Source organism: Tribolium castaneum, chromosome 4 (genome assembly GCF_031307605.1).
Source record: "Tribolium castaneum strain GA2 chromosome 4, icTriCast1.1, whole genome shotgun sequence".
Taxonomy (NCBI): Eukaryota; Metazoa; Arthropoda; class Insecta; order Coleoptera; family Tenebrionidae; genus Tribolium; species Tribolium castaneum.
In genome coordinates, this window is record NC_087397.1 from 22,550,303 (window position 1) to 22,575,069 (window position 24,767).

General features: G+C 28.0%; 1 protein-coding gene and 1 non-coding gene across 5 annotated transcripts in view; both read right to left on the minus strand.

Annotated features, from left to right (window-relative positions):
- The window catches only part of gogo (golden goal), a 198,205-nt gene extending 174,296 nt beyond the window's left edge, over nucleotides 1-23,909 (minus strand). For all 4 annotated transcript variants that reach the window (XM_015982210.2, XM_008195134.3, XM_015982209.2 and 1 more), the window contains exon 1: nucleotides 23,683-23,909. The gene's annotated coding sequence lies outside the window, so the exon portion shown is untranslated. The remainder of the gene's footprint in view (nucleotides 1-23,682) is intronic.
- On the minus strand, nucleotides 17,363-17,442 carry TRNAL-UAG (transfer RNA leucine (anticodon UAG)). Its single transcript has one exon. It is a non-coding gene; the product is annotated as a tRNA-Leu (tRNA).
- Nucleotides 23,910-24,767: the final 858 nt, after the last annotated feature.

The following is a 24,767-nucleotide window of genomic DNA, read 5'->3' on the forward strand; positions in this document are numbered from 1 at the left end:
TTTTGCAATATTCTTTCACAACACTCAAAAAATGTACTAAATTAGGTCAAAAATCTTTTTAGTTATTAACTTGGACATTTGAAATTTGTTATGTTTTTTTAGACAAATTAATGATCTTTGAGAATCCAAAACAAAGTTTCAAGTTATTCAACTTTTAACAAACTTCTTATTTTTTTATATGTTCTGTCTTCCAGACTTTTAATCTCATAGTTTCTTAATGTTTCAATCTATAAAAGTTTTGTGATTTTTATATCATTATATAAATTTCATATAAATCATTATATCAATCACAGTTTTTAGTTTAGTTTCTTATTTTTTCATATTCCATATTCATTTCTTAAATTTTTCAGTTTTTTGTTGCTTTACTGCTTGACTCTTTATTTGTGTAATAGATAATTCTAAGTGTGTGACAAAACGTAGTTTGTGTTGTTTGTTTTTGTAATGAAATTTATTGCAAAAAAATGTTTTTATTTTTCTTGTAATAGGAATTAATATAAAATATATCCTAAATTTCTGTTTTTCTACAACCTTTTTTAACACCCAAATATGGTTTTTAACTTCCTAAAAATTCGGTCTCCATTGATGATTATTATGTTTTAACGTAACAGTATATTTCTAATTAAAATTCTTTAGCAAAGCTTAGTCTTTGTGTCTAGATTAAATTACTCTTTTCAATTAGCGCTTCTGATGGGGAAGAAATTGAATTGATTTTATTGATACAAGGCGTTCCTTTCCCACTATTAGGGAAGTTAAGGAACAGAGGATTTGGGAAATCTGCTACACTGCTTTTATCTCAAAAACGTTCGAGTAATCGAAACCTCGAAACGTGAACGAAATAGAAAACTCGGTCAAATTTGTGAGTTAAAATTAAATCTACAATTCTTTCATTGCGAATCTAATTAGAGTCAGTTGAGAGAGGTCATTTACCAAATAAAATCTACTTCTCTTACTGTTTCATTGATTTCATAGCAGAATTGTATTAATTATTCAATATTTTCTACTCAGTACGGAAAGAAAAAGAACGATAAATGCATTTAGAAACTAAAAAATGTTGTCCAACAAGTGAATCAGTGATTCTAGACAGAACAAAAGCTTTGAGGAAGAGATTTATAATAATAATGATACACCAAACAAAATTTTAACTTTACTTACAGATCTTTTGTCTATACCTGAAGTTGAAACAAAAAAGATCTCAAACAGAAAGAAAACTTTGAATTATCAAGCACTGAAAGTAACTAGAAATTTATTTCGTATTACAAAAGTTTTTTGATTTTTTGTAATTCTTATGTTGTTTTTCATGATTATTACAATTTTTTTGCTTTATTTCATACAGGCTGTTCCGAAGGCTGTTTCGAAGAAGCTCCCTAACTTGTTTATTATTAGAACTACTGACTTTTTTTTTGATAATAGCTGCGTTTCTGCTGCAAGATAAATGAATTTAAAAAAAGTTGCGACATTTGTTTGTAACGAAACGTAATGAAAATTATTAAGTATTAATATATTTCCCAATGACCAAGATATCGTTAATGTTGGTATAAGTTACGGTATGTACACATCGAAAACCCATTTGTAAACATAACCTAGAACCTCCAAACCCCATTTAAACCCTTTAGGGAGTATTTAACCACATCGGATTGCATTGTCACACATATTAAGTAAGTATGCAAAATTTGAATTCATTGTTACAACGGGAACCCTTTCTAATTTGGCTCCAAAAATATAAAACAGACAGACAGACAACAAAGCATGTTGAATAACAGCTTTTGAAAATACGATAAAATTGTGCCATTGATTAAAAGAAATGTTAGATGTGTCCCCCACTTTTACTCAAAAAGTTCAAAATTTGATGACAAACTGCGTGAGTAACTGACTTTACATAATTCAATAAGTTAGCATAAAACATAATTAAATATTATTGTTTTGCTGCTTATTCGATTATGAACCAGTTAAAAAGTAAAGTAAAAAAAGTAAAAAAGTTTGACAATTGTCAACCATTTTGCAAGGTCTACTTGATTAATTATAAAAATTACGAAATTAAATCCGTTTTTTGCGATTTTTTCCAAAAACTGTAAGAGATAGGTACAGGACATGTTGATAAAAATTTCCATTAATATTATTGTTCTTTCGATAGCCGTTAAGAAAATAGGGTCGATTCTTTTCTTTTCTTCTGAAGATTCTCAATCTTTGGAAATACAAAGCATTATTCTAGTCAAGCTTCTTTGAGAAATGACTTACTTTCTCACTCCAAAATTTTAGTAAATAGCATAAAAAAATTAGAAGCACTAGAATTTTTGTAAAATGTATTCCAAAAGTTATGGAAAAATTATACAAAACTATACAAAAAATTTTACTGATAATAAAAAATATTGATAATGCAGGGGTGCCTGATTTTGGTGCTTAACATATCAGTAATTATGTATTTTCATTCAATTAGTACATTTTCTAGGTTGACATGTATTCTTACAAAAAAACGAACTAATTCTACAACAACAATTATTATTTTTTATAATGATATTATCAGGGATATAAAGAATTGTAAAATATTTATATATGCAGATGATCTAAAAACTGCACACACTATTAAATCTTATAAAAATTGTCTAGAATTACAAAATAATATTGATGTCTTAAACTTGTGGTGCCATTATAATCGATTAGAGTTGAACATCAGAAAAATGTAAAAAAAACAGATTTGCTAGAAAATCTAATTTGATTAACTTTTATTATAATATAAATGGTACCCTACTTGAAACGAGCAATAAAATTACGGACTTAGGCATGGTTATGGATAGTGGTTTGACCTTTACACCTCATATTATTCAGCTAACTAGTAGTGCATTAAAGACTCTGGGCTTTATATGTAGAAGTACAAAAGAATTTGCTAGTGTATCTTGCATTAAAACTATTCTATGTTCTTGTTAGATCTAAGCTTAAATATTGTTGTGTTGTTTGGTGTGCGTTCACCAGTTTTATGTAAATGTTTTGGAAAATATTTTAAGAAAATTTTGTAAATACTTATATTTTAAAATTTATAACAGATATCCTGTAAGGCACTGTGATCAAAGTGATTTTTTAAGAAATAGCAAAAACTTTTATGTGGTGATATTATCAGCTCTGATCTTCTGGATCAAGTGAACATTATCCATGTTTCAAAAAAGCTTATCCAGAATTAAGCAAAGTCAAGATCCATCATGCGAAAAATGTAAATTCCTCATCTCAAGTAGTAAAAAGCCCAGTCTGTAAAAATTTTTATCAGACATTTCCTCTCATGCGGCGCGGCGTCAGCAGCTGCCTCAAATCGTTTTTTCTTGACGATGGCACCTTTAGCCCAAGCTCCTGTTTAATAATCCTTGATTATTCCATTACAGCCGGATCTTGTAAGTTGATTCGCAGCCCCTTGTTGCCGGGGAAACGCGTCGTGAAGGGTTGAACGAAAACGGGTGGACGTCCATTTATTCCAATGCATATGCAAAACACTTGAACTAGGTAAAATAATGCGCGCGGTTATTCCCCGGATATCGTTCGCAGTACAATATCCAAACCTTGTAAATTTATAATAAGTACGAGGAACAGTGGGACTCACTAAATTGCCACTTTGCGAGATTTGTTACGATCCACCTTAATCCGAATTGAAAGTCGATAGGAGTTTCACGATCCTACTAACAATTAACAACAGAAATATTTTCAACATGGCGGCACTTTCCGTTATACCGAAGGTTAATATTAATTTTCTTATTTGATTGGAGAGATATAAGGTGTCCTAACAGTTCTAAAAAGCTTCATAACTTGTTTATTATTAAAGATATTGACTTTCTCTTTGTGCCGTGTTTTTGCTCAATATTTACAAAATATTGCGGTGTATATACAGGATGTTTCAATACTAAAAAACACTAAAGCTATATATGTTTTTTCAAATAGAACAGTCTAAATTTTATTGCATTTTATTGGACGTGGCTTTTAATAGTGATGATTTTAACCCAAACTTGTATTGGTGTTTTTTGCGTAGTTTTTGAAATAACTTAATTTTTTTGACAAAAACATGCTTTTTTTAAAAAATCATTACATAAAAACTATAAATGAGAAAAGTGGAACTTTCACCACCTTAAAAAAACGTTCAAACTTAAAGGATATATTATTTTCATTAGTTTACAGCATTCAAGAAGATAAAAAATGAAGAGGTTTGCTAACTTCAAAATTGTAAATGGAACACCCAATTTTTTGTTATTGCTTCTAAAAGACCTTTAAACTGTCTCTCTGAATACATTAACAGTTAAGTGTCTTTTGCAGATTATTCACAAGATATTTTACATTAAACAAAAAAAATATTAACTATTGTTTCAGTAGTTGAAAAGTGAAATTTTCTGCTAATAATAACTTTTATGTTACCCTTAGGCTATTATTTGTCATTTATTACAGTGAAATAACTAAAGTTTTAATGTTTTTGGCGAATTTTTAATTCCTGTATAAACTCCAATGGTCTGTGGTAAAGTTGCTATGGTTATGGTATGGTTTACTATGGTAACAATGCTCATGAATAGTGTGCATTGTTGGTAAAATTAACTTTTAAAGTGAAATATCTTTTTCTTTATTAACTTTAGGCATTTAAAACTTTATGTTTATAGACAATTTAATAATCTTTGAGAAGCAAGAACAAGAAATAGTAGTTCTACTTAACTTTTGCAAGTTATTCAACTTTTAACAAACTTCTTAATTTTTCTACGTTATTTCTAATTGGAACCGATTTAAGTTTGAACTTTTCCCTTTAAAGTGGTGGAAAACCTACTTTTCTACGATCCTCTGTTTTTGTCCAATAATTTTTTAAATAAAAAATATTTTTGTCAAAAAAATCAAATCGTTTCAGAAACTAAGCAAAATCGAACAATACAAATTGAGTTTAAGAAAATAAGATTTAAAAGCTACGTCCAAAATTGCAATAAAATTTAGCGTGTTCCATTTAAAAAAACATAATTTTAGTGTTTTTTTAATATTGGAACATTCTGTATATAAACCGAAATATTACAAAAACATGCAACAGAAACGCAGCTATAATCTAGAAAAAGATAAATTCAATATCTTTAATAATAAAGAAGATATGGAGCTTTTTCGGATCGTTAGAACTGCCTGTACAGTCACGCTCAAAAAGAATGACACCCCTAAAACCGCAGCCACAAATCTATTCGAATTGATACGGTAAATGTGTATGTTTTTGGCTAGTTTATAAACAAGCTGGATATTGTCTAAACTAGCTGAACATTTTGTCCGAAAGGTTTGTTGAAACTTATGACCTAACTGATTTTTTTTTGACTTTTGCTAACGGGCCCGGTTGATAGGGATGTCATTTTTTTATCGTGACTGTACCTACTATGGGGATATTAAGAAAGTAAAAACCTGAAACACTGTAAGTATGAGAAACAAAAAATCTTTAGATATTAAGCAAAATAACCATGAAATTGAAAATTATTGAAAAAAAAAAGAAAAATTATTAATTATTAAAAATTATTAAAAAATTTAATAATGTAATGATTTTAAACTAGATACCAATAAAAAATTGAAAAACATTTTTTATTTAAATTTGGAAGGTTTAAACATAACTGTAGGATATTTAACCCTTATTTAGGATACCACAATTCAGTTTAGGAATTTCGGAAAAATAAAAAAGGTGTCAAATATTTCCATTTTTAACAAAATAAATTTATTTCGAGATTTAAAAAAAGCCCTTAAAAAGTGTGTGTTAGGAAAGCTTTCTAAACTCCTGCCTCTATTCATGAACTCGTCCGCAGTTGTAAATATTAGTTGTGTATTGTGAATAAATTTTATAGGATCTTTCATTTTAAAGTAAAAGGCTTTTGCTTAGATAGACAGACAATGTTATCATTGGCAATTAACTAAATGGATTGCGTTCGAAAATAGCGCAAATATTTTTCCCTCCCAATATCAAACCCAAATATTGATTCTACGTTACATCAACTACCCACAAGCAAACGACTTGATTCGTTTTTTACTGAAACAAAAAGTAACTTTGAGAAATTCAAATAGAACTCTCAGACTAATTCACTTCTGTGTGATTCATCGCATCGATCACCCTTAAACCGGAAAATAGTGTTACTGTTAATTTGTTTTAAGAAAAGCAATTTTCTGTCCATTTCGGAATCATAGTTATTTCATTAAACTGACAAATTTGTTATAAATTGCGATGGTTCAATTTCAGCAACACAGCATGAGTTCGTATATCAAATTTCAGTAAAATCACAGACCGTCTCTCAAGTGTCATCAACTTGACTATCTCTTGGGAAGGAAGCGTCAAGCGTTTATGGTAGGAAGACTAATCTACCATCTAACGCAGGGCGCAATAAGAACAGTGAAAACACCCCTTATTGCTTTAGTGCATTGACATATACCATTAGTGTCAGTCCAGAAGAACATCAGACGATAATTTCGTTAAAAAACAACAGCGATTCGCATTTAATGACTAAAGACCGGATTGTAGGAAACTTTGCTAACACGTAATTTTTAAGGGTTTTAAAGAGCCTACAGTTGTCTTTAACAATATTTCTTTCATTCAGAAAAGATTAGCGATTATTTAGGGCAAGAAGTAATTAAAATTTATATTTTTCGCGACGTTTCGATTTCTAGTAAATCATCATCAGGCTTCAATAATTATACGTCTTACTTGAAGTTGACATGGCACATACCTGGACCTGGGTGAAGCCTGATGAAGATTTAATAAAAATCGAAACGTCGCAAAATATCAAATTTCATTACTTCCTGCCCTAAATAACCAATAATATTTTCTGATCATAATCATAATTTTCAAGGACATTAAAGTCACCTCAATTTTGTTTTCAATTTTTTTATTAGTATTTAGTTTAAAACCAGTACAATAAATTTTTCAGCTTCATACTTATTTTATTTTATATCTAAAGATTTTCTATTTGTCAGGCTTTCAGTATTTCAGCATTTTAGTTTCCTATTTTCCCTATAATTCGGAAGTAAAATTACCGTTGGGGGCGCCACTGAGCTAAGTCGAAAACAGTAACCATAAATGGCGGGAAAATGTTTATTCGGATATTTTGAAACTTGTACGAATTTTGAGGCTTCACAATTATTTCATTTCCTTATTTTTTATTACAAAAATTATTACAAAGATATTAGAAAGCCTACCTTTTGTAACAATTTATGCTCAAATGTATCAGCAGTTGTTAATCTTAATTGTAGTTTTATTGATTTACCGAAGTATTTCATGATTTTTTCAGTGGAAAAATTTTAACCTAAAATTCGCACATTTCACTAATTTATTGGTTTCTTGAGCTGTAATCCATTACTTATAGTCCTAGTCCATAGCTTATGGTCCATTAGTGATTCTCTCCACTGTAAGTAATTAACGCTATACATGCAAAATTATTTAACAATTCATTAAATGTCAATTAAATATGATCTTACAAAAATTTCTTTACTTTTTTTGATTGACGTAGTATAAAAGTTATCACCTCAGAGGGCGTCTAGTTAATTTTATTTTCCAATAGCATTTCAAATCATCTTTCAATTATCTAAAGAATTTTAATCTTACTCGTTTTTAATTTTTTGAATTTAAGATTTTTAGCTGTTCAGTCTTTTAGTTATTATTGGTTTTTTATTCAAAGTCTAATGTTTCAATTTATTGAAGGTTCTATGTTTTTTTTCAGTTTTTCATTTTGTTTTCGATTTTTTTTAACTTTTTAGTTTCTTAGCGTTACAGTTATTTTTCAATGTTTAAACTTTTAATTTTTAAAAATATGCATACTCTAACACTATGCATTAAATAATTTTTTAATCTTAAACAACTTTTGTATCTTAAAAATCGGCTTTGGTTTTGGAATAAAAAAAATATTTACGTAGAATTGTCTGAATTTCAGTTTTCGCCAATTGTTAATTTTTATTTTAAAAATTTATTTGTTTTGTTTATTATAATTGTAGTTATTAATTTTTTCAAACCGGCAGTCTAGATTTTAATTTGTTGTGTTTAAGTTCTACTTTTCTAGGAATATTAGATTTTGTGTAATAAATTTAGAAAAAACTAAGCAAAGTCGACCATTTTATTCGCATCTAACACGAAATTCCGTCTTTAAATTCCGGCCTTAAAACCGGTTAACTGGTGTCCAGAAATGTTGTTCCAGAAATGAATACTTGGTCAACAAAAATATAAAAGGCTGCTGTTTATCTGGTGCACAAAAAATTGCAAGACGACTGAAGCGTTTGTCATTGGATATCAAAGAAGCTGTAAAACAGACCAGTTATATAGAAATAATACTAATAATAATAATAATTAATTAATTAATTAATTAATAATGATTGGTTACTACAAGAAAAAAAAAGAAAAAAACACAATAACAAAATTGAAATTTTCTACAAGTTGTTCCTACCATAAATTGGACCAAAAGGCAGCAAAGCTGATCAAGGTTTTGGCCCAGAAAATAAAGGAAAAATAATAAAAAATAAAAATAACCAATGATTAAAAAAAAATAAAAAATATAATTCTATTTAATAAAATTATAGATAGGAAAATAAGAAAACAAGAAAAACAAATAAATCATTCTGTATTTGTGTTTAAAATTGCTGAAAACATTGTTATTTTTGATATACTTTTTAAAAATCTTGGATAAATTGAGGATCTATTTCTTTTTGATAAAAACTAAAAAATGTACCAAATTAAGTCAGGTCAGGTCAGGTCAGGTCAGGTCAAGTCAAAAAAAATATATCTTTTGAGTTAACTTGGGGATTTGAAATTTATAAATTATGTTTATATTCAGACAATTTAATAATCTTTGAGAAACAAAAACAAAAAATTGAGAGATCCATTTAACTTTTCCAAGTTCAACTTTTAACAAACTTCTTATTTTTTTTTACTTAGTTTTTAAGTTTAATTTTAGTATTTCAGCTTTTTAGTTTTTTAATTTCTTATATTTCATATTCATTTTCTAAATTTTTCTGTTTTGCGGTGCTTCACTGTATTTTTATACTTTTTTTGTATACAATTTTTTTTTTGTATACAAAGCATTATGTTAGTCAAACCACTTTGAAAAACGACTTACTTTATCACTCTGAAATTTTAATAAACAGCATAACAAAATTAGAAACAGCAGACCTGTCACTTGTTGAAACAGTTAAACTCGTGAATAAAGTATAAATTTTTGCAAAATGAGTGGTGAAAAAATTTGTTAGTGACTGAAAAACTATACAAAAAAATTCTGAAAATAAAAATCCATTGAAAACAACATAAAAAGTAATTGAATTAAAAACCATTGTAAGTATTGCAGAGGTGCCTGATTTTAATATTAATCCTGTATTTCCATTTAGTGAGTTCATTTTCTAGGTTGACATGAATTCTTACAGAAAAACGAATTAAATCAAGAACAGCAAATTTAGAACAATATTTAGGTTCAACTTGTTTATACCTTTTAATAAAGAATTTTTATTTTTTTTTACCAAACGGTTCGTGTTGTTTGTTTTTGTAATGGAATTTATTGCAATAATAATTATGTTTTTATTTTTCCTGTAGTCGGAATTAAAAATGATCCTAAATTATCGAATTTGAGCACAAAATTTCAGTTTTTGCACAACCATACGGTTTCTAACGTCCTAAAAATACAATCTCTCCTAATGACTAGACAAAAACTGCCACGCTGTTCTCAAATTGCAAGAAATGTAGTTTTGAAAGAGCTCACTTTTTTACCTATCAGATGAGCATTGTATTAATTTTATTTTGCATTTTATGTAGCACGAAACATCATTAAAGAAGAGCAAAAAAGACAAACAAGTCTACAAACAAAACAGCTAACGAAATTACTTTGCAGTGAAAGAGACCTGGCAAATTGATTGTGCTGAAAAACTTTCAAGAAAAATGGAATAACAAGAAAGTGCTCTTTTCTACAGCGGAAAAGGGAAGATGTCGCATTGAACTCGGATTAATTACACAGTGTAGAACAAGAAGTTAAAGCGAATATCATACTTTGTTAATGTGAAACTAAAACTAATGGCCAAATGGCATGTGTTAAATCGGAGACGAAAACTGTTCTATTTTTCAAGTTGCACCCTAACGTCAACACACCCCTTATTATTAATACAAAAGTAATCGATGTTGGCTTCAATCGATAGCTCACTTCATGTTTATACGAAACTGACTGAATTTTGGCTATCATTATTGAGAGAGAGTGTATTGCGTTGGCTTACCAGCTAATAGCACTTGACATTGGATTATTGGTTTTTACGTGGATCATTGTCGAACAGAATTTGTTCACCCAGCTTGAATAATAATTAATTGAAACAGACTGGTTTCGCTCTTGTTGCTTTACTGTTTCATAGTTTTCGAAATACGTTTTTGAAATTATTATTTCCTTTCATATCAGAAGCTTTTCTTGATCCTGAAATAAGTCAATTTTGTTAAAATGTTTGACATAGTTTTTATTTTTTCTAAATTGAAGCTGATTATTATTATTAGTTTTCGACGAAATAAGACACAGACACAAAAATTTAAAAAAAATCATAACTTAAAATCCATTGAAACTTTGGCGAATTTCTGGACGCCAATCGATTTTACAGATCATTTTACATAGATTTACTTAAAAATAGTTACGATTTTTTTAATAGGTTTTCTAATTTATAGTTTTGAAGAAAATTGAAAATAAAAACAAAAATTGAAAAAAAATTATAACTTAAAAAACTATTTAAAATTTGGCGATTTTTTCGAGTTCAATCGATTCCCCAGATCACTTTAATCAAAATAATTTTGATTTTTCAAATAGTTTTGCCAATTTTTAGTTTTCAAAGAAATTATAAACAAAGACAAAAATTGAAAAAAAAAATATTAATTAGTCTATTTTCTTGACGCTTATCAGTTTTTCAGATCATTTTACATGGTTTACATGAAGATAATTACCATTTTTCAAATACTTTTGGCGATTATTAGTTTTCGATAAAATTCAAACAAAAATAAAACTTGAAAAAAAATTATTTAAAAAATTGTTGAAATTTTGCAATTTTCTCGACGCCAATCGAGTTCCCAGATTATTTGACATAGGTTTACATCAAAGTAGTTTCACATTTTTAAATAGTTTTGCCGATTAATATTTTTTAAGAAAATTGGAAACAAAAGCAAAAATTAAAAAAAACATTTACAAACTAAAAACTATTGAAAATTTGTCAATTTTTTCGACATCAATCGATTCCTCAGATCATTTTACATAAGTTTACTTCAAAATTATTCCACTTTTTTTTGCCGATTAATAGTTTTGAAGACAATTGGAAACAAAAGCAAAAATTGATAAAATTCACAAATTAAAAGTTCTTAAAAATTTAACAATTTTTTCGACATTAGTCGATTCCCCAGATCATTTTACAAAGGTTTACCTAAAAATAGTTACTCCTTTTTGAATAATTTTTCCAATTTATAGTTTTGAAAACAATTGGAAATAACAAAAAATCAAAAAATTTATAACTTAAAAAAATTGTTGAGAATTTGGCGATTTTTTCGAGTCCAATCAATTTCCCTGATGATTTTAAATAAGTTTACATCAAAATAGTTTCGATTTTTCAAATAATTTTGCCAATTCTATTTTCAATAGAAACATTGAAAAAAAATTAGTCGACTTTCTCGACGCTAATCGATTCCCCAAATAATTTTACATAGGTTTACATCAAAATAGTTCCCATTTTTTAATACTTTTGCCGATTATTAGTTTTCAATAGTTTGCTATTGATTGGAATATTTCTGCAGTTCCTCAAATTATAATTATTATCAAGTGGCTGCAAAAATTAATAAACTTTTTGTTTTAAAATAAAACAAATTTGGCTAAAATTATTTATACAAAACAATCTGTAAACGAATGTCACTAGCCTTCAGAAATAGTAATACTTTTCAAGTTTTTTATTACATTTTTCTATTCCAAAGTTCCTTAATTTTAAGTATATTTAGAGATTTTTTTTTCTTAGGTTTTCAATCTTTCAATATCATACTTACTTAGTGTTTCAATCACACAATTTTTAAGTCTCTCAGTATATTGTAGTTTCTTAGATTTCCTATATTTCATATTTAATTCTTATTAATTATATTACTTGTATGTTATAATTTGTTTAACGTTTTACTTTGTAGTTCTATAGTTTTTTGATTTCAAACTTTTTCAATCACTTAGTTCTACAGAATTACAAACTAACTATTTTTTTGTTTTTTTTTTTATTTTACCTTTTCAGTTTTAAGTGTTTCACTTTATTATTGTTTCTCTTTTCCAGTTCTGTAGTCTTTTCAGACTCCATATGTTTTAGTTTTCAGCGTTAAAATTGTTTACATATAATTTCAGTTTTTGGATTTTAATTTTTTCTTCTTTTCACTAGCTGGAAACAGTAGCTGTATAATTATTTTTTTTACCTTTGCAAAAGCACAACATTGTTTTAGTCAAACCACTTTGAGAAATGACTTACTTAAATAGCACAACAAAATTAAAAACAGTAATAAGCCTGTCACTTGCTGAAGCTATTGATTTTGTGAATAAAGTGTAAATTTTTGTAAAAGATTTGTTAAGTGACAATCTAAAACACACTACAAAAAAATTCTTGATATAAAAAATTTACTAAAAATAAAAATGTTAGTTGAATGAAAAAATATTGGTAATACAGAAATGCCTTATTTAATTACTATGTATTCTCATACAGTGTGTTCATTTTCTAAGATTAGATGAATTCTTACAGAAAAACGAACTGATTTTACAACAATAAATTTAGAACATTATTTAGCTGGAAGAGAGTTTTTGTTTACAAAACGCATTTAGAGTTTATTGTTGTAGGGATTACTAAAAAATGTGTCCTAAACTAATAACTAATTTCTGTTTTTACAATCTACCAAAATCCAGTTTCTAGTATGATATTTATTGAAAAAATACAGAGCTTAAAAGTAAAAACAAAAACAGATTTATAATGTGACTTCAAAATGTCTATACCACATTTTACTTTATAGAATTTATCCGACATCTTTCGACAAGTATTTTCAATTTCACATTTTCTTCCTTAGTGGGAAGAGTTTTCCCGATATTGCATTTCCACGTTTCAGACATGTTTCACAGTACTAGAAAATATTCTCCGTACTGATGCAATCGATAAACTTCACAAGAGGTTCATCAAACTTTACAAAAGCAATTAATCACCATATAACAATAAATTGGTCATTATTTTCTCCAATTAGCCCAAATAACATTTTATTTTTAAAAAGCGATGACTTGGGTTTTTAATGAGAACCTTCACGTAGAATGGTTTTTAAGTAAAATAAAAAAGGATAAAAGTGAGTGTGGGATTCAAACATCTGGTGTTTTGTTCGTGCGTTCAACTCGGAAATCCTTTGACCCTTTTGGTGTCATTTGCAAAAAAGATTAAGATAATAGCGTTATTATGTAGTGATTTCCACCTCAAGATTCTTCGACGGGGGAAGTTATGAAATGCTCATTATCAACAAACTTTTCTGATGATTCCAAGCTGTGCTGTGCGTTCCAATCTCCCTCTTTTTATTTCACTAATCGATAATAAATCAGAAACGAAATTTCAAAAAATAAAAAACAACTTAGTTTCGACAATAATAATAATTCATTTTTCTTGTAAATAATCCTTGTTTTATAAAAATAACTTATATAAATTTTGTAGTTCCAGGTTTAATAAATAGTCTACCGAGTTTTAACCAACAACAACAAAGTAAACAAGCACTAGGAAATAACATCCTTGGAAAGTTTGGAAAACTTTGCTTCTTCCACACCAGTCTACCTGTACACAAATCTCAATTTCATTTTGTTAATGTAAGTAATTTAGAATTTAGATTACAGTAAACTACATAGGTCTATGTGACTGTAATTGGTTCTGTAAATAATTAAATTGCTATAATAAAAGAAACACATAAATTTATTACACTGTTAAAATAGTGGAAAACATCAGTTTTACAAAAAAAATTATGTGCACTATTATTTCATATTTAAAAAAATACATTTTTTATACGAAGTCTTTCATTTTATTTTGTATTTAATTTTATTGACATTTTAAACAATAATTTAATAATTGTTCAAATAACGTGTCTGCTTTTTAAGAAAAACGAAAAAAATAGCTATATTTAAAAGGTGACAAAACAAATAAAAAGAAGAAGCAGAAAACAAAGCAGAAACAAAGCTCTATCTTAAAAAAACTTAAAAAAATTCGATTAGATCTCAACTCTTAATAGGTTAAGCACTAAAGATAGTCAAGATGTTTTACATTCAGTGACAATAAAACGTTTTGTTTGGAAAAGTGAGAAAATCTTTAAAAAGCAAGTAGTATCTTTTTTAAAGAAATTTTGTTTCCTGTAACGTTTTTTCTTTGTTTTTCCCATATTAGCATAAATAAAAAAAAATAAAAAATATGAGAAACAAATTTCTGATTTTTTCTTATTGTTAGTCGCAAAAATTTGCCATTACTTTGTAATTATTTTATATTAATTTGTTTGCAAATGTAATTAAATATAGGGTTGATAACAGAGAAACACTGCAAAACAAGGATTGCAAAACAAGTATTTCCAAATAAAATGATTTTTGCCTTATTTTTTACACTTTTTTCGAAGAAATTACTCACTTACGCTTTTACATTAAAAAATAATAATAAAACTCAAACATCTAGTTTTGATCCAATTAAGCCACTTTTCAGCTCATTGTTTTTAGAAAAGAATCTCAAAAAGAGTTCGAAAGCTGGGAAAAAACTTAGAGTAACTTCTTTTCGACCACAATTTGTCATTTTTTAGCTTAATTTGACAAACTTTGGCTCAAAAACAAACAAAAGCGAGTAGATAAACAAAGTAACATAAGTTTATTATTTGTGATTTTAAGGCTAGCTATTAAAAGGTCTTACACAATAAATGAGTTTTATTTAAAAGATAAAACTAATATTAATTCCAAACAATTTTCGAGAAGAAGAAAATTAGTATGTTTACTAATCAAAGAAAAGCAAAAATTATACAATTATTTTGCCCCAGTTTTATTGTTTTTTTTGGTTTGATTTAAATAAAATTTTGCGAATAATATTTCTGTTTAGTACACTAGAGAACATGATAAACACTTAAAAATGCAAAAATTATATAACATTCAACTTAATTTGGTGACTTTTCGATTTTTTTCAGCAACATATCTCTACTAAACTTAAAATTTTTGACTCGAAAACAAAAAAATATTTTCGACCAAATGTTGGCATATTTTGCAAAAACAAGCTAAATCGAAGGTAAATTAATATCATTTTTAATTAGTTTTTATTACTTTGTGATTTCTAGAGATGTTTTCACAAATTTTTGTATAATAAATTATAGTATCGACTTAAAAAAATATGATGATATCAATTTCGATATAATTCGGAGAATTTTCATTCAATTTTATGTAAATCTTTCAAAAAGAAATTTTTACTTCATCAAAACTGAATAGGCTAAAATAACACCCATTTTTTAATTAGTTGATTTTTCGGTTTACTTTTTAATGCTGAAAAACGTGCTCAGAAAATAGAGAAATTGAGTGGCACAAATAACATTACTTTTGTCTAAAATTTGTTGTTGTGAATTTTTGGTTAAAAGCTGCCTGAAGTAATCAAATTTTCACCAACTTTTACCTTTTCTTATAAAAAAAAACCTTTTCAAACTTTCGAAAAACGCAGAATTCACACAATTTTTTGGTCTAATTTGGTGATATTTCGGTTTATTTCTAATAAAACTTAAAGAAATAGTTTCTTTACTAATTGTAAATCGTATAAAAAAATACATTTGTACAACTAGATTTAGTAATATTTTACTGATTCTTACAAGAAGCTAAGAACACAACTTCAAACACGTGTCTACTTGCTAGTGAAATACAAAAATATTTTTCGACTAATTTTTACAGTTTTTTGTATTATTTTTGAAGAAATGTAGCTCAAAAAGTTTTTTTAGTCAGTATTGGCAAAATAAATTTAAAGTTTTGTTTTGCCGTAAAAATGATGTTTAAAACGACAAAAACGACAAAAGTATTACAATTTTTGGCCTTTTTGGTGATTTTACGAATTAGTGCTCTTATAATAAAGTTATTTTTGACTCGATAATAATATGCTAAAACACTTGAAAAAAAAACAAGAGTGATGTAAGTAGTGCTAATTTTAACTTGCTACATTTTCTGTCTTTTTTAGCAAAAGTTTTGAAAAATGTCTTTGCAATGAATTTCTTGACTAGTTTACTGTCTTTTATGAATTTATGACAGGGTTGGCTGAGGTCGTTTATAAACGCCTCATTTTCATTTTGGGTGACTGTACATTATTTCTACCTCAAACTTAACTTTTAACTTAAAATTTATGAATTCATGGTGAATAAGGTCATACATTAATAGTTCCTCTTTTATTGAAAATTAACTTTAAACTGAAACCATCTTTCAGTTGATTCAGTTTAAGACTTCGCAAAATTCAATTCTGAAAAAGACACTCAACTGTTCGATCAACCGTGTATACAAGATTCAGGATGACATTTTGCGGCAAGGAAAGCAATAACTTTCCTGTACGATACTATCAAATAAAACACGTGAAACAAGGATAACTTGCACGAAACGGTTCATCCTTCATTACGACACAAAGGAACTAAATTTAATTAAATTAATCGTGATTTATGTGATAGTGGAAAACTGTCCTTGAATCTCACAAATTTTTACATCTAGAATGATAACATTAATCTCGTAATAAAGGTGCATGTTTATTATTTAAAGGGAAGTTTACACAAATTATTTTAATATGCGGACGAATTTTTCCACGTGAATTAATTACTGTAAAGAATAAAAGCGGTGCGTTAAAAATCTGAATAAAAATAAAAGCAGCAACACTTTATTTACATTTGTAGTTTAACATAAAAAGTAATTAAACACAGCCATTAAAGGCTAAACAAATTGTGTAGCGTCAGAGTTTAAAAAACAAACTCTATTTTCCAATATTCTTTACCGGTGTTCTTCCATGTGATTTGCCCAACATGTAATAATAAATTTCCGGTAGGTGTGCAGGATAATACTCTTCTGCTCGTTATCCTATGCCAGTTGATAACTTTGATAAGAATAAAGTCTGGACAAAGTAGGCCGGTTAGGGGATGAGTTCACCCCATCGACATTCACCCCTCGTGGCTGACACACCGTCCTTGTACAGCTTCACATAAATTTCATTAAAATGGGAGACGCCAACAAAATATGTGATTTAGATCTTTGATGATCTGACGTTTAATTTCATATCCGATTGAATCGACTTTATTATACAAATAAGTTTAAGTTGAATGCTCTCCAATAGTTGTAAATATTGATTAATGGGGGATGATAGGAAAAAAAGAAATAAAATAGGGATGTGACAGCGGTGGGATTCGAACCCACGCCCTTTCGGACTGGTGCCTAAAACCAGCGCCTTAGACCGCTCGGCCACGCTGCCTTGACGAATCAGCGCGATCGTGCTCATTTTTCCGTTACAAGGTGAATGTTTTATTATTCTTTATTTCTTTATTCTTTATTTTTAATTTTTTTAAATGCAATGGAAAATACTAATTATAGTTTTCAATAGTGAGTCCTTTTTAAAAGAAGTGAAAAAGCAATTTCAATTTATTATTCAAGTCAATGAAGTCAAGTATAATTGCTTCTAAGGAAAAAATACCAACAGAAGTACTTAAAATAATGTGTTAAAATAATTTTCATATAGCTAACTTTGAAATTGGTTTACATGTAAAAAACTTTGTGCCGCTGAGACTTGATAATAATAAATGGGGAATGATTTTACAGGAGAAATTCATAGGCGATAAGATGAAATCACACCTTGTACAACACTCACTCTGTAGAAAAATATTAAAGTTTATTTAAAAAATTTTCCGGCGCTTTTGAATCGCCCTGTATTGAAAAATAAATAACAACCTGTATCACCGAAAATTATTACTTCCAATTAGTAGTAAATAATAAATTTACTTATGTTTTTTTTTTGAATATTTTTTTGCATTTTGGGCGTAGCTTTTGACAATGTTATTTTTAAGCTACATTGTTATTGGTTGTTTTTGTTTAATTTTTAAAATATTTAAGTCTTTTTGACAAAAACAGACTTCAAAAAAATTGTTACACAAAAACTTAGAAATCTAGAAAAGCAAGAAACGTTATAACTTAAAAAAAATCTAAAAACATTTTCTTCTACTGAAACTGGAGTTAATATGCATTTTTTTAAAATACCTTTTAAGTAATCAGCCATTTGACTGTTTTAAGAAAGACTATTTATATTATACAAAAATGAAAAATTGAAGATTTAAAATTTTTAAGTTATTAAATTTGAAGGAAACTTCTTTATTGTTTTTTTTTAATTAGAATCAGCTAACAAAATATATTATTAATGCTGAACTTTCTTTTTAAAAGTGATAAAGGGGCATAGGCTGTGTATGGTCTAATGATAAAAGTTCAATTCAATTCAATTTAAAACGTCAGTTTTAAAAACTATGTTCAAAAATATAAGGTGTTCTATTGTAGCCAATTTATTAAACATTCTAGATACTTGAAAGTAATTTTAGGTTAAACAGAGTAAAAAATTATAAAACAGTAATAAACTTTACCAACTTGCTGAGACACCCTGTACAGTATAGTTGAATTATTTTACTCATTAATATCTGTAAATCAATTAACCGATTTTAGAGCGCAACATGAAATAAAATACCGCGAGCATATTATTTCAAATGAAAATTTCACTCTAGTATTTTTAACAAATGGACCCGAATTAATGGAACACAATACTGCTCAAAGCAAAAAAGCAGAAAACTCTCGGATGCTTTTACCATTAGTCTGTTTGTTGATTACAACTTTACAAAAAAAATGTTTGTTGAATATTACATTCAATAGCAGAAAGTCCTTCGTGTAAAAATCAGAGGTAGGTATTGTTTAATAACCGGAATCAAGCGAATAAACGGACAAATAAATGCACATGGATGGTGCAGTTTATGTTAAATGAATTGTTAAAAAATTGCTGTTTGATGAAACGATGATGCAACGTTATTTTAATTTTTTCTTGACAAAACGTTTGTACAGAAATGAATTTTATTCTGTTGCATTTTTGTAAACGTACAGTAGAACGGCAACTATTCGAAACGTCAATTTCAATTTTTCTTTGTCAGTTATTATTTATTAAACAGAATAAAAACCGGGTAACTGTAAAAGACTGTAATTTAAAAACTTGGATGAAAAAAATATCCACACAAACTCAGGTCAAGAAACATATAGGATCAATACTAATAATCGTATACTCGCTAAAATATAATTTTGAAAAGTAAATTAAATAAATCATTACCTATTTTTCAAAAATTTGAAAGATTATACAGGGTGAGTCATACTCATTGCACTTACCACTTGGACACTTTGTTTGATTTATAGAAACATTTATTGAATTAACACTGGTTTTTTTTCATTTAAATAATAATAATAATTCATAATGAAATATTAACAAAACTGTGAAGACAAACTTGACCCAGAACAATGTAATTGAGGATTAAATTTAATTTTTTTAACGATTACCGATCTGGTTAACTAGAATCAGTATTATTGGTTGCATATTTATAGACATTCAGAAATAACCCACTATTGACTAACCCTGTAAATACAAAAGATATTCCGAATTTACCTTTTAGTTGGATTACAAATTGAGACGGTAGGTCGTTTTTAAAAAGTCATTCAAGCGATAACTTTAGGCTACCTAGTTCGGCAGAAAGTTATGCGTTATTTGGAATTTATTCGAAATTGCGTGGAAGAAATGTTTATATTAAAATTATATAGAATTTCTGAAATTATTTGTAAATTACCTACTGAATATTATTTAATTAATAGAATATTAGCAATAGAAAAAAAAGTATTATTGTTTAAGACTTGTAAAATAACTAAAATACATTGCTTAAATACATTGTCGCATAATTGATGCATAAAACTAAATGCTAAAAGTAAATTTAATGTTTTCGTTTGAACAATTGTACACCAAAAAGTTCATCAATATCTATTGGAAACACATCATGATCTATACTATAAATCCAAACATTTTAGAATAGTAAATTTTAATAAAAATTTGTAACAATTAAACCTTTCTGATGCCAAGTCTAGTGTTAAAACCAAAAAGAGCACGTTGGTGTCATTACTCATCATTAGTGTGGCCCAAAAACTTATTAAGTGAGAGATTGTATCTTTTTAAAACTGACCAAAGGCTTATTTTATTTTTTTAGTAAACTTATTAGTTTCTTTGTATTATTGTATTATGAGTTTTATAATGCATAATTGAAGAGTTGTGTTTATTATTTTTTTATTTATTTAAACTTTTCAAATACTTTGACTTGATTTTTTGAATCCGAGTTAGAAACTCATTTTTTACATTTTACAAAATAATACACCTAGCATGAAGAGATTCATTGAACGTCGAGAACATTCGTAATTTTTTTCAAATTTTGAAATTATTAATTTACAGTGGAATTCGGTTATAAAATTATAAAGTAATTTTCAAGTTAAATGAATTCTAAAGCTTGAAATGAATACACGAAATAAAGTATTTATCTGATTTATTAAGAAAGACACATTTAGGTGTACTTACGTTTAATAGTTTTCTTACAATTCGTAGCCAAATTTAGAGATTTCTGATTATGTTGTATAGTCGATTTTTTTTAGAATCAACTGTCTAAGAGCCGTCAGGTTGGCATTATCATAAATAGTAATTTTTTGAATTAAGATTGGTGTAATTTTTTACCTGAAAAATTCAATTTTCAAATTTTTCAAGTTGTCTCCAGTTTAAAACACGTATGTACAACATAACATCTAGTTATTTTAGACCACCTTTAGTCTAACGAAATAACGATTAACCTAACGTGCAATTTTCAAAAATGTCAAATCTGGTGTTCAAAATGTCAAATACAGAATACAGCCAGTTTCAAAAGTAGTTGGACATAAACTTTTAGGATGATACACTGACAGTTGATTATTTAAAAAAAATGAACTATATGTCCATACTATGTGCATATGTTTGTCAGAACGTTGCTACAATATTGGAAATTTTTATTGTTTCCTAAAATGTAAATATTGGACGTTAAAAGAGAGGTTTTTAAAACGGGACTTTTAATTTTGTACGTTAAAAACCGGGTTCATTATAATCGAGTTCCACTATATTAATAGAGAAATTATTTTGGCAATAAGTATGCAATTTAATTTGGCACTGTTAGAATTTTTAAGCTTCTACAATTTTTACTAAAATAATTCAGATATTTATCATGATGGTATGTAGAATTTTCCACATCAAACCCATTTAACTACGTATCATTTTAGTTTGCAACTCTTCATGCTTTGAATTTTAGTTTATACAATCTATCTATAAATGAATGTAAAATCGTAGTAGGTATTAAAAGTTTGCCGCTTTTTCCAAGAAAAAACAATGTTGGTATACAGGGTGAGTCAATAGTGGGTTATTTTTAACATGTCTTAAGATGCAATGAAAAATACTAATTGCTCTTACCACTTGGAACTTTGTGTATTTTTTAAAAACATTAATTCAATTAACATTGGTTTTTTATTTTTTAAATAATAATAGTTTACAATGAAATTTTTGCCAAACTGTCACGACAAACTTGACAATACCTAGAACAATGTAATCGTGGATTAATTTTGATATTTTGTAACGACTACCTGGAATCAGTATTACCGATTGCATAGTAAAAAAATTGTAGAAAAAATCCACTATTGACTCACCCTGTATAAAAAATTTAGTTTTACTGGTTGCCTGAGTAGATAAAAATTGGTACTTTTCAGAAATTTCAGAACCACCTGAGATCCTACACTCTAAAAACAGTCCGTATCTGTATTAAAGATTCAAAAACTTCACATTAAGTTCTCTTTTTAATAGAATTTAAAATTCATCAAAGATTGTCAATTTATCATCCACGAGGTTAAATAAATGAACCGATTTACACGAAAACGAGTTGAATACAACTTTTATACGTGGACTCAGACTCAACAAGGCTTAAAATTATTTTAAATCTGTGAAAAATAATCTGACGTTTCATATTGAGTAATGTCAAACAGTCGTCAAAACTTCCTTACACAGGAGAAAAAACGGAAATTTTGACAGTGTCGAGGAATAAATTGTTTTTATCCACAGCCAGTCGATTATTAGGTCATAATACCACTACTAGGAGACTTCTTATGATATCCATAAAACCCATAAAATAACGAGTTTTATGGAAAAATTGTCTCGTGATTGGCCGAATAAAAAGTAATTTAAGAAATGTCACTTCAAAACATTGAATAAAAATTTTCCAAAATTTTGATTTAGTTTTTATTGTCTGGCTGTGAATAAAAATGGGTCTTACACGTAATTTATTCCCCTTGTGGGGTTAAATGTTAAATAATTATCTTGTCATGTTATTTATTTGTTAATTGTTATTATTATTATTATTAAAACACATTGTAAGACTCTTATACAATAAATAACTATTAATTATTTGCTAAAATGAAGCTGTATGAATAAGAAAAGTGCATCCAATCAAATAAAAAGCTTTATAATAAAGCACGAAGCAGCATTCTAAAATAATAGGTGCTAACAAATTTGTTTTGTATTACAATAAATACGTAATTCAATAGTTTTTGCAAGTTAACTGACTGAAAAAATAACTCCCGTGGTCTTGAAAAAAAATTTAATGTAAAGTTAAACTTAAAACAGAAGCTTCGTTATTTCATTACGAGTAGAAGTTGTTATTATTTTATTCATTTCCGTTTATTATTAGTGGCTGCAAAGATATAAACTATTGAACTAACTTAATTGTCTACTAAATGGCTATTTTGTGAGTAAACCAAACTATGTGTCAATAGTGTAAGGTACTTGTATTAATGAAACCAATAATTTCTGCCTAATAACTATAACACACAGCAAAGTGTCGCCATTCATTGCATGGGTAATTCTACTTTGCCAAACCAGTAGACCATTAAATTAATATTTACTTTGATTTTTATTAATTAGTACAAAATTGCACATAGTTATTGAAGATTCTTTTAATACGACTAAAGTTTTAATGAGTGTTATGCCATTTTCGCAATCCTTTGTTATAAGTTTGAAATTAATTAGTTCAATATAATTCTAAAGCCTAATTGCACCTATACATATAAACATCATCAACCATTCAGTCTAAACTTTATCACTGAAGTAATCAAATTTTCAACAAAATAAAAGCCCAATTGCATTTATGTTCTAAATTAATTTCAGTCTTTCCAACAATCGAAAAAACCAAAACTTTCTTCGATAAAAGCTAAGGAACTAATCTAATTTGTTTAGTACTTAGCGTAATGATTCAAAAAGCTCATTACCTTTGATCTTGTCACAAACAAACAACGCTGAAAGCTTAGTTTAAGAAGTTGCATAAACAAAAGCTGTCATCGGAACAATTGCTGTTTTTTCGTTAGTTATGCACTTTCCGGTTTGAACAAAAAACGAAAGCGCACACACGCGGAATTCCGTTTTCAATTACACAAACCCGTATGTATTCAGTTTAGTGTAAAACGTTCTTTGTTAATAATAATTTCAGACGGTCTTTGATGTCATGAGTTGTCGCAATAAAGGGTTAAAATACTACTCTTTGCCCTCGCATAGTCCGCATTTTGCCAACAAATATTAAATTACCAAACTTACCAAAGCGATTATCTCCAATGCACCACATTTATATCGCAATTTCTTTTCACTTGGCTGAGAGTTGTTGACGAAAAGCGCACTGCACTTGACCGTAAAACAATGGTTTGGTTTTATAAGAAAAGTCTCGGTAAAGTGGCGAATAATTGAACACCTCTTGATAAGAACAGTGGATTGGAAGTTTAAAGAACGCGTGTTCGGCGCGAACTGTACAGACGACGCTGAAAGTGGGGACGCTCACCCTCTAAAACGACGCCGACGTTCTCCCCCTCTTGTGTTATTCCCGCTTCATCGCATATACCGACGCATCTAACACAATATGTAAATAATAGGGAAAAAATACAATTCGTATACCTATCTATAAAATGATTTATCGGATTTGTTCCCGCTTTTAGAGCAAACAGCAGGTAACCGGTGGTAATGTTCACAGGGTGATTCAAAAGTAGATATCGGACAAACTTAAACAAATGTTGAGTTGAGCATAAAAATGAAGCAACCTAATTTTTAATACAGGCTAATTCTTTTAGGGTCTAGATTAGAAACTTTTTAACTTATAATATAGCTAGAGCTTTAAAATCCAAATCGACCATTCTGAGTTCAAATAAATTATTTTCAAAATGGTTGAATTTCCGAAATTACGAGAAATTGGTGCCAACTTTGAAATTTTAAATAGTAACAAACTACAGACTGATTATTAATACTTAATACTTATCTATCATAGATTTGACGTATGTCAATTTTTTTATACAAATTTTTATCTGCAGGGGTTTATTTAAAATATTACAGCCAAAAGTTTAAAGAGTCTTTTTAGGTCTTTAGAATTATCAACTGTCAAATGAGGAAGTTTCCATTTTTTTTTAAATTAATACCATTAATAGTCTTCATAATTGTAAAACTAATGGTACTTTTCGTTTTTTTATATTCGCAAAAATTAAAAAGTTATGAGTCCTTAAAGTTCGAAATTTGACAGATCGCGCGCTTTACTGGTCTCGCTAGGTGTGACGTCATGCGGCACAATTAACTCAGCTGCCCACGACCGCATGTGGAAAATTTGATTCTTTGAGAAGCTGTATCTGGTTAAAATTAAC